Source organism: Aplysia californica, unplaced genomic scaffold (genome assembly GCF_000002075.1).
Source record: "Aplysia californica isolate F4 #8 unplaced genomic scaffold, AplCal3.0 scaffold00100, whole genome shotgun sequence".
In the NCBI taxonomy this organism is placed as follows: Eukaryota; Metazoa; Mollusca; class Gastropoda; order Aplysiida; family Aplysiidae; genus Aplysia; species Aplysia californica.
This window is the reverse complement of record NW_004797370.1, coordinates 989,317-1,001,816: the sequence shown is the minus strand read 5'-3', so window position 1 is coordinate 1,001,816 and position 12,500 is coordinate 989,317.

Genomic DNA, 12,500 nt, shown 5'->3' with positions numbered 1-12,500 from the left:
GCGGTCCCGTTTGCACTAAATCACTCCCAGAGGCGAAGTGTCTATATAATCAAATAATCACTGCTTCCTAATTATGAAACATTGTCGCAGTCAAATTCACCCATAGACGTAAACCTCATAAATTAAATGTAAAAAGACGTTTATAATCACCAATGAACAATAGACTATGCCTAACCTTCAAAATCGTTTCATTTCTACAGAAATATCCTGTTCGCCCCTTTCGGGCCACTCCATAAGCAGTCACAAGCTTTGATTAAGTAAGCTTAAAGTGAGGCTGGAAGAGTCTACCAATAGAGTTGAAGGGAACATGTGCATAGCAGTCAAAACTGTTTCATTGCCGCATATACCCTGTTCACCCCTTTCGAGCCACAGTTATAATCAGCCGCACTCGCTGATTATGTAAGCTAACTATTACACTGGTCGAGTCTACCTCACAGATGTGAGGGGAACTAACTCCTAATAATATCTTGACTGCTGCGAGTGCTTTTTTTCCCTCGACTTTTTGACGTCCTATAATCAGATCGTCACCTCGATTATGACACCGGCTCCTGGCCGCGAAAAGTTAGACAAAAAACAGCCAAATGTGAAATAAAAAATTAATAATTGGCATGCTCTACCAAAGTGTTTCTGCTGTCTGGTATAACATACCATTGTAGTACTGACATCTCTGCTTCTTTCCTTGGTGTTCGTGAGTTCAAATCTAAAGTTAAATTTAAGGTTAGTTAGAATAAATATTTAATGAAATACTTTCCCGATTATTTTAGCGGTTGAATAAGCATACAACATGAATTCAGGATTAGTTTTCATTCACAACTCAGAGTTGCCGCCTCCAGTGCCAGTAAGATTCTTGTGACTTGTGTGGGTGTGATATCTCCAGGCCCTATCTGGTCCCATCTAATTTTAATTACCCTGTCAAACAAGTCCGCCTTCGCCCCTAACCGCTTGCCAAGATTCTCCCTTCGGTCATTCGCCAACCACTTAGGGACCTAGATCTAGATCTTCTTTCCGAACTGCACACTCTTGGCTGGGTGCACAACAAAATCTAGACTCTGTAGATCTAGATTCTAGATTCTAGATGCTAGATTCTAGATCTAGGTCTAGATCTAGATCTAGATAAGCTACGTTTATTCATTAAATACTCTCTCTCTCTCTCTCTCTCTCTCTCTCTCTCTCTCTCTCTCTCTGTCTGTCTGGGCTAAAATATATTAGTTTTTGTAGGCCTTGGCTAGACATACCGCCCGAGATGATCAGTAGCCTTGCTTTGTAACCAATGTAAACTATCGCCAATCCAGCGAGTTATACGCGCAGCAGCAAAAGTGGGAGGGGCCTGCGCTTGTCACATGACGTAAATAAGAGTTGTCCCGTCTCGTCTTATTCCGTCTTGGGAAACATTATGTACCCAGTCTGGAAATATCCAGGAAAGATAACAAGCGTTATTTCATGTGTTCAATAACAATAATGATTACCTCCCCTTACACAAACCTGTTCGAATATCAACACTTTTCATTTTTTGTGAAACGTGGAGACCATACTGACTGACACATTCGCTCTCTCTCTCTCTCACACACACACACACACACACACACACACACACACACACACACACACACACACACACACACACACACGCACATAGCCACACAAACAGACATACTCACATACACACACACACACTCTCACTAACACACTCACACACACACACACACACACACACACACGCACACACACGCACACACACGCACACACACGCACACACGCACGCACATACATACAAACACACACACTCACGCGTACGCACACATGCACGCACATGCGCGCACACATACAGACACTTGTAAACATGCATGCACAAAACACACACACACGCGCGCACACACACACACACACACACACACACACACACACACACACACACTAATACATACTCACACGTGCACACGTGCACCAGCACGCGCGCTCATGAATACTTGTAAGACACAGATGAAAGACTGGCAATGGTAAATACGTTTGTCTACCTTTGGAGCACTCCATCTCGCTCAGTATCAAATAATAATTAATATCGACGTGGAAGTGAACGACAGAATTGGCAGAGCTAATAAAGCCTTCGACAGACTTAAGGGCAAGGTCTTGGAGCGAATAGTACTGCGATTTGATACCAAGCTCAAAGTATAATATAGAACAGTAGTTCCCCCCACTCCTGCTCTACACCTGCGAAACGTGGACAGTTAACAGCCGGCAGAGCTGTGCAGCTCAGTGCCTTCTACAAGATACCTCAGGGCCCTGCTCATCCTTCTTTCTACTCCTTTGTTGCTAGCTGAAATAAAAGAATGTGGTTGATTTTAGAAGCGTCGCAAAACTTTTGCTTTTCACTAATTTTTAGCTAAAATATATTTACAAACTTGACCAGTGGCGGACTGACATTGGTGCAATTGGTGCAAGCACTCCACCTAGCCCTGGCCTTCACCCCCCCCCCCCTTTTCTAATTGTTCTAAACCCGTCAGTGCTCTAGAAATCTACATTAGGCTTACTACATCCTTGCGACTTGCGACCCGTCTCCCGCTGGCTGTGCCAGTGAAGAGACAGACGGCATGGATGGTTTATGCTCGTCGCACCACTTGCCGTAGTGTCTGATGGGAGCAAGCAAAATTTTTGCACCAAAGTTCTTGGACCTGTCTTGTTTACAATGTATACACAACCTATTGCTGATATTTTAAGACAATATGGCATGAATTACCATCTTTATGCTGATGACACTCAAATTTATAAGTCTATTGATTTCGATCAAATACCACGTTTAGTCGACTCTACTGAACAATGTACTAGAGATTTAAAAATATGGATGACCAGCAATAAATTGAAACTAAATGATGACAAGACGGAAATAATGTTGAGTGGAAATACAAAAGCCATTAAAAATCTCCCAGAGCTACAAATTGATATTAATAACCATACCATTCGTTCAAAAAGAAGTCTTAAAAATCTAGGGGTTCAGTTGGATTATGATATGTCTATGTCCTCCCAAATAAGCCAGCTCAGCAAAAGTATTTACTTTCAGCTTAAGAAAATTGGCAGTGTAAGAAATTATTTAACTAAAGCAGCAGCCAAGACACTTGTAACAACACTCATTTGATCAAAGTTAGATTACTGTAATGTTATTTTGTCCGGTTTGACATCCGAAAAACTATCAAAGTTACAAGTACTTCAAAATCAAGCAGCAAAATTGATAATGAAACAAAAGAAATCAGCCCACGTAACACCAATTCTGAAAGAACTACACTGGCTGCCAATAAAAGAAAGGATTAAATACAAAACTGCCGTTCTCTGTTTTAAATGTATAAATGATAGTGCACCATTTTATCTTAAAACATTCCAGGAATTATATAATCCACCTAGAGCCCTTAGATCAGCCTCTGACAATCTAATTCTTAAAACTCCAAAACAAAACTTCAAAACATACGGCGAGCGTTCCTTTTTGTTCTTTGGTCCCCAGGTATGGAACGAAATCCCATATAAAATAAGATCTGCCCCAACAATTTCCATTTTCAAAAATCAGCTGAAGCATTTTTTATTCACAAAAGCATACCTGTCATAATGATATACTGTGATATATATGCATGTGTATGCCAGACTGTGAGACTGAAGAAATAGCGAGTGAGAATGAGAGAGAGAAAAAGAGAGAGAGAGAGAGAGAGAGAGAGAAAAGAGAGAGAAAAGAGAGAGATAGCGAGAGAGGGAGAGAGAAAGAGAGAGAGAGATAGAGGGAGAGGGAGAGAGAGAGGGGGAGAGAGAGAGACAGACAAACATAGAGAGAGAGAGAGAGAGAGAGAGAGAGAGAGAGAGAGAGAGTGAGAGAGAGAGAGAGAGAGAGAAAGAGAGAGAGAGAGAGAGTGGAAATGTTTTTCTATCTGTATAGAATTAATGTTTTAATGAATGTTTCTAGTTACTCACGTTTCAACTGTATTTTGACTGTTCGTGAATTTATATTGCATTGTATATTTTTAGTGAACACATTTTCAACCTCACTGCGAGACTGTTTTTCTGGTATAAAATTTTACACATATGCATTTATATTATATGTATAATACTTTGTTTTACGTACACATTTGTGTCGATTAATTTTTAAGATGTGATGTCTTTTTCATTGTAATGCGCATTGAGCATCTTTTAGGAAATGGAAATGCGCAGTATAAATGCTATTTATTATTATTATTATTTGTCACTGTAGAGAAATCTAGGCATCGTTCTTCCCACACTAGAAGAAAGTTGCTTGAAACTACTCTTCGCAGCACTAATTGGTGTAAGCGAAAAATTTGATCCAAGTTTTCTAGAGCCTATCTACTACACTAGTAGAGTCTACGGTAACTCAATGAAGAATGGGTATCGAAACTGTGGTCTCCCTCTATTGTGTAGAAAGTCCTGTTGCTGCACGAAGTAATTAGAAAACTTTAAATCTTCTCAGATTGTGAGTGGTTAGTATTGTTTTACTTTATTGCAGCTTATATGCGTTTTCATTTAGACACAGTTGTAAACATCGAATGATGTAGATTACTGGATATCCTGCAGATTCTAAATGACTTTCTCTAGAAATCTAAAAAGTAGCTACTGAGCCTATTGCCCATTTATTGCTCACTTTTCAGTTATGCACCACCTTGTCAGCAACCCATGCGACGCCACTGAACTTGATATTTTTCGAACATGACAGTTGATTTTTCTCATTATCGCAATTGTGCTGTCCCCCTGGAGGAAATTTATTTGTTTGAAATTTCGTTAACCTTGGTCCAATGATGACCCAGATTTTTGTCTTTTAAATGGGTCCTTTTTTTGTTACATTCTAGATATATGGATATATTATGTATAAATTATATATGTATATGTATATTATTACATTATATATATATAAAGGGATCACAAGTTTCAACAGAAAATCGCATGAGGCTAAAATTATACACCAAAAAATGGAATACTGGCTTGGACTCTTCCTGGAGAACTATGCTACAGAGACGTTTTTAATTTATGCAGTTTTACGCTCCCATCCGCAAAATTTAGACCAGGTAGAAGGCTGGCCTCTGTCTGTCAGAAACAACCAGGGCTGAGTGAAAAGTATGTTCTCAGCAGGAAGACTGAGCTATTCGAGGACAATTCTCGCTACACGAGAATCAAGCTTGTGCCTTCTGGGTGGTAGGGCGAAGTGCCCAACGACTACACCTCAGACGCCGGAAAAAACATGTTTGCTCATCGTTTAGTTAAACAAACACAGAAAAGAGCGCATTGATTGTGTGGAGGGGTGTGATTTGTGAGGGGGGAGGTGGTGTAGATAGAGGCCGAGGGTGGCGGGGGGGGGGGGGGTAGTCCTCGTGGGCAGGCGCCCGGGGTGGAAAAAAAAAAAGAGAAGAAATGAGGATAGTGAAAGTGTGGATGGAGGGAGAAGTGGGTGAGGAGGGGTGGGAAGGGGTGGGAAGGGGTGGGAGCGACAGGGTAAGGGAGAAGTGGAATAGATGGGTAAAAAAGAATGAGAATGGAGGAAGGAGTGGGGATGGATGGATGGTGTAGGGTATGGATGGGTGAAATGAACAGAGAAAGAAGGGTGTGGGTGTAAGTGGAGGGAGGGACAAGGGGGGTGGGGTGGGATACAGAGGGGCTAGAGTAGTGGAATAGAAGGAAAGGATGTGATGAAGCGATGAGGATGAAGGGGTGGGGATGGACGGATACGGTTGGAAAAGGGCAAAAAGGAGGGTGGGGATGAGGTTGGAGATTCCGAGTGGACCAACTTTAATTTACCGGTATGCATTTCCTCTGAGATTTCGGCACCATCTGCGCGCGACGCAGAGCGAATCTACACGCGGAAGCCAATCGACGGTATACGCATGCGCAGAGTGGCCGGGCTCGGATACCGGAAATAGCCTCCTGAAGTGCGCGAGGAGATACCGGCTGAAAAATTGTCTCTAGATCCAATCTGTAGGGCGATCATCCCGCATCCCTAGCTCTCGTCCTAGCTTTCCGGTCTGTCTATCTATCTCCAGTCCTGAGGAGGTCAGTTGGGATGGAGGAGATGGGAAAAGTAACCGTCTATTCTCTAAATACTTGCCCCTACTGAAACTCTCAAATTGAAAAATGTCAAATATGATTTTTTAAGCTTTAAAGCTTTGTACACATCAATAATGTGTAAAAACTACTTTGGTGGAGAGTAATTCTTTTTAAAAAAAATGTTTTTACGAGTAAAGAGAATTATATCGACACAATAAAACACGGACATATTATGTGAGGTAGTGGTTAGGTGCCTCATCGTCTCACGGAGCTGGCCTAAGTTCGATTCCCAAGTAGTGATACTTTTTTAACGAGTATCTCTGCTTACTGATAGAATATTGTATCCCTCTTAGCCCTGGTTGGCCGTGGGAGACAGGGTTGAAGCAGCCCGCAGCTTAAATTATCTTTAAAAAAACGTCGGTAGAGAACGAAGCTTCTGAAATTATAAATATCTCAGATGGATGTCTAAAAGTCACTGACACTAGAATAAACTATATGAACATCTGTGCTAAGACATACGTCTTTATTTTGCCCCCCCCCCCTCTCTCTCTCTCTCTCTCTCTCTCTCTCTCTCTCTCTCTCTCTCTCTCTTTCTCTCTCTCTCTCTCTCTCTCTCTCTCTCTCTCTCTCTCTCTCTCTCTCATCGATATTCAACAACGCGTACTTGCACACGTACACATACGCATACACAAACACACCGACACATTGTCACTCATAAATACAAGCGTCACGTTATGAACTTGGAGGCGAAACTTTTTGAACGACGCGTGTAATTGCACACGTACATATACCCATACACAAAATTTTAATAATACCAAATACTACTGCAGCAACAACAAGAACAGCAACAATAGTATGATGATGATAATAATAATAATTATAATAATAATAATAATAATAATAATAATAAACGAGCCGTGCTCGTATGGTGCGTGTGTGTGTGCATTTGTATTCTTTTGCCCGTATATGAGTGTAAAACTGTTTTCAACTCACAAAAAAACAAACAAAACCCGGAAGAGGCAAATCATCAAATCTTGATGCAACCTTGGCACAAAGCAAGGGTACATGACTCGAATGCCTCCCCCCCCCCCCCCCCCCCCCGGAAAAAACCCTCCTCAGGTTCGAAGCATTCACAAAAGCTCTGCACACATTCTGTAATTGCCCTTATTCTCTTCTCTTAGCCTGACTGAGCACAGCTGAACCGCCATTTGACAAGCTCATATCCGTTGTGGTGCCGGTGTTCCCTTGACATCTGGTATCAGTGAAATCACAACCACACGAGCTCACACACGGAAGAGTCTCTCTTCCGGCACTGCTACTGCACTCGAGGGTACTGAGTCTGTTCCAGGACAGCCAAGGGCATGATTTTTAAACATCGAAGGTGAAGGAGACAAGTAAAGTGCAATATCTCATTGCAGCAACAGTCAGAAACAATAATAACGAATTCAGCAGCGACCCATTAACGATAATAATACCAAATACTACAGCAGTAACAAGAACAGAAGTAATAGTATGATGAGAATGATGATAATAATAATAACAAGAACAACAACAATACTACTACTACTACTACTACTACTACTACTACTACTACTACTACTACTACTACTACTACTACTACTACTACTACTACTACTACTACTTACTACTACTGCTACTGGTAATGATAATAATATGGCAATGAAAATGCTAATTTTAATAACATAAAAGATGACAAAACTGATGATGATGATGATGATGATGATGATGATGATGATGATGATGATGATGATGATGATGATGATGATGATGATGATGATGATGATGATGATGATGATGATGATGAAGGGGAAGGCGAAGGTGAAGGTGGAGGCGCCAATGGTGCATCTAATTAATCGAGTGTCTCTCCCTTTCTGCTGTGTTTACAGCGTATCCAGTGAAGCCCTGTTTGGTCCCGTCTAGCAGCGTTGAAGCAGCCTAGCCAGCCTATAAAAGATCCAATGCTTTTTTCTGCGTTTTGTCAATTTTGTTTTTGGCCAACATTTTGAATTCGCGATTTGAGTCGCAAAGTGACAAGTGTTCCAAAGCAATGGTGCCCCCTTTAACATTTCGCGGACGATTTGAATTCGTGAATTTAAAAAAAATGGGGAAATTGAATTCAATTCACGCGCGATTAAAAAATTAACAACCCGGGTATAGAGTTTATCGATTGGCTGAGCAGAAGTGTTAAAATTCTTTGACAATAATTTTGATATTGGATGTGGTACAACTTAAGGACACGACAGGGCAGAGATTTCTTAATATTTCAAAGTTGTTTAAAAGCTGGAACTCGGGTCAAAATTAAAACTCGATACGAACGGTTTCACGCGAAATTGTAGATTTGGAAAGTAATGTGAATCTCCGATAGGACCGAGCCAAATGGGAAAATCCGTGTAAAGTACCATTCTCAAGGACGCAGCGATAGACAGAGCTGAGTCTCGAACCTCTAAACCTGCAATAACACGATTACGAGCCCGTAGTCTAACCACTTAACTACCGACGTCATGAAGTCGATAATGATATAACACAGGGTGTAATTGAAGATAACCGTAAAAAGAGCCCTTTCATTTTCTGCTTCGTTGGGAGGAGAAAACTCGTCACATGACTCGGAGTTGATGAAGCCAGGATTAACCAAACTCGTGATTAGAATTCGGACGTCCACACAATCCAACAGCACATTTATTCAGGAGAGAAATCTCAATTTGCTTAATAAAGCCCAGGAGCTAGCCCATGGCTCATATCCTTCGCATTGTTTACATTTCGCTTTCAAGAGCAAAAGCATTTTTTTTCTTTCTTTTGTTCTATTTTTTCACGCTTAAGGATCCTGGTTTGTTTGTTTGTCTGTTTGTTTCTTTGCCAGTTTGTCAGATAGTTTGTTTGTATGGAGGATAAATAGGAACAGGGGAAATGCAACTTAAAAAGGGTAGATAATAGTTAATGCTACAGATTTAGACTGTCACCAAGGTCTATAAATGGTAATGTCATGAGAAGTCGAAAGGAGAGACAAATAGAGAGAGAGATAGATAGGTTTGGGGGGATAAAGTTTTCTTCTTTTTGAAATTCGTAATTCTTTCTACGAATTTGAAAAGTTCCCACGATAATAATAAACATAAAAGTAAAGTAGTAACACCAACCCCACTTATACTAACACAACAGTTGCAGATGTGTTCTTCGCACTCATGAATCTTTCACCACAAAAATCAATTCCACAACAATAACAACATTACCTGCAACAACAGCGCAGGACTGCCAACAGAAACAACAATAACACCATCAGTAACAACAGACTACAACATCATGAGCTGCAGTACGGAGTGCTTATAATATTACTAGTAAATCAACCCGTTCACCCGGTAAGACAATATTAGCGATGGAAACAGCATTAAGAGAAGGCAGCATGAAGATGATAGTATACAACACTGATAACCCAAGTAGCAAATTAATCCAAAAATGCGGCCATCATTCTGGTGACTGTTACAGTATGGTCCTGTTGCTTGTAAAGAATTGACCTTCATGAGCAGGTATAGAAACTGTGAGGGATTGGAAACTGTTTGTCCTTCATAAAACCACATAAAGCTGTCCATGTGTGAAAACAGGTTCTGGTAAATACGCACCAACTTTGTCAAATGTTTTGACCTTGCAATTTATTGATGTTCATCGCAAAGCATGGACGAACTGCAAATTGGCGTCTTCGCAAAATGAATGGCAGGCCAGAATCTGATGTTGCTCCATTTTAGCAAACTGATCAACGGCTTATTGCTGAAAGAGACGGCCCGCATGTAAAACTGTATTAAATCCATCCCTGTCCATTAATCGATAAGCGTAGAACTCCATGGGTGAGATTTGCTGCTTTCGTTGACCTTCGTGGGGAATACCTATGCGCCATCCATCCTCTCCTAAGGGAAATAGTAGGACATAATGAAGTGGATCATAATGAGAATGACATTCTTTTATATGAACTATTTGTCGTTCATTAAGGTCATCTGGTGCTTTTCGATACAAAACGACATCTCATGGAACATGCTCTGACCTGATCGTTACCTGGTAAAAAAAACCCAGCAATTTCACTTGCGGTTGAAATATTGTACAACCTAGCATCCTTAGAAGAGTCTGCTTTGAGCACCATTTTTATTTCATTAGCTTGATTCCCAGCGTTTTCTATTTGCTCGGCTGCAAATGAAAACTGGTGAACAAATGGGTTGACTTCTTGTAACATAGTTTGTAACTTATGCATTATACCAATGTTTAGTCCAGAGTTCCATGAGCACCTATTTGTCTGTTCATTATCAGTGTCATGCACATAAATGTGTGAGAAAGAGGGTTTGCTGTTATCCTCTGGCGGTAATGGCCCTATTTTGTGATACACCTGTCCCTGGATTCGGAAGCAATACAATACACACCATGCGCTAAAGCGATTTCTTTAACTCCTAAAGAGGCAAATACCAGATTTGAATTGAAAGCTCTTATGTTTTTCCTAAAATGTTTTGCCTCAGCGATGTTTTGAGTCAGAAGATCCTTCAGAATTGTCGTAGGCGAGGGTAAAGGAGGAAAATTTACCTTTACATTCATGCAGGGAATAGACTTATTTTTTTCCCGAAACCATTTTGCATTGCAAAATCGACAAATTAATGTCATTCTGGAAAGTCCATGAGGTGTAAGCGGATTGTCTGCGTTCTCATCTAGAGCTGGGGGACGTTGTTGTTGATTAGCCTGATCATGCCTATAATTTTGATCAAGATTTAGATCTAGATCTATATTATCTTCCAACGGTAGATCTAGACCTGCTTGCCGTTGGGTCTGGCGAGATCGACGTCTGACCCTATCTCGAGGTGGCATTTTCTTAATCTGTCTAGATTTAGAAATAGACTTAGATCTAGCCTACATGACCAAGTCTGAAGATGGCATCTTCCCTCACTTCGCTCAGCTCTAGTCATATTTTGTTTTAAACTTCGCTCGGCTCTGGTCATGTTTTGGTTTAGAATTTTTTAATCTGTCTAAATCTAGACATAGACTTAAATCTAGCCTACCTGACCAAGTCTCAAGATGGCATCCTCCCTCACTTCGCTCGGCTCTTGTCACGTTTTGGTTTAAACTTCGCTTGGCTCTGGTCATGTTTTGGTTTAAAACGAAAATAGAATTCAGAATAATATCCGCTGTTCCTTTTTTCTCCCCACACGTGAAAACACAGCCGCTAGATCGATTTTTTTCTCTCTCTTAACGTTAAAACACACAAATGGTTATAATGTTTAGTATTGATACCGTTTGTTTAAGTTTATTAATTGTATTATTGTGGGTTTTTTTTAGCTGAACACACGCATTTTTGGTATATCCTGCGAACGACTTCGAGACTTAGCGAGACATTGGGCTCGCGGCTGTTCCATTTGTACCATTTCCTCCACTGTTTGCGGTCGGTTCGATTAAAAAATATTATTTCAAAAATACTTTAATAGTTGGACTACCAAAGCATTAAAAGGCACTACTTGGTGTTACTATGGACAACGTGTGTAAATTTCCATACTTTCTGTGTTGTAGTAACTTCTGTAGCTTTGACAGGCCTCCGAAAACGTTATAGTTAAAAAAAAAATAGACACCTTTGCTTTCTATGCCCACTAGTACCACAAGGTGTCAATGCTGTTTTTGAACATGGGTGGGCGTTTTGTTTTTTGAACCGTCATGTTGTTCCTTTCGAAGGTCTGTTTGACTCCGTCGATCCATCCTTTTCTGGATAGTCCTCTTGTAGGTTTTTAAGACTTAATGTTGTTGCACGACTCTCACCACGTGTCCAAACCATGACTTGTCTCTCGGCATATTATGCTTTATTTTTTACTTTTTCTTACCTTTTCATCCTCTGCTGTCATAAAGCTTCGAGGGGATAGGTAGTTTATTTTGATAGGCAGGCTCTGCTGCTCTTTCAATTGGGATTTTAATTTCTTGGGGTTTCCTTGACTCACTCAATCAATTTTTTTGAGTTGGCTACCTCTATCTTCGTAGCCTGAGCACTCAGTGCTATAGTCTCCAGAAGCTCTCGGTATACACGGGTAACAAATTTCATAAAATGAACCCGGTGCATAAAGGGGGAACTACATGATCAAAAGCTGATCTGGATTCCTTACTGGATGGATATTTGCTCCCGTATTTTTTCTTCTTTCACTTGTTTACCCCCCCCCCCCCTTTCCACGCCAATCCCGCCATTCCCGTTCTGCTCGCGCTCAGATGTCACGCACAATCACAAGCACTAAACTGTATATTAATTGTGTTCGCATTTTATGTGTTTATTATTGTTTTATGTGATTGTTAGTGGATATTGTCTGAATGTGTGTATATGAACGTGGCAGAATTGTTGTGTGATAGTACAGTGCAAAATCAAATATTTAATCTGTGTGTATATATGCACACACACACACACACACACACACACACACACACACACACACACACACACACACACACACACACAG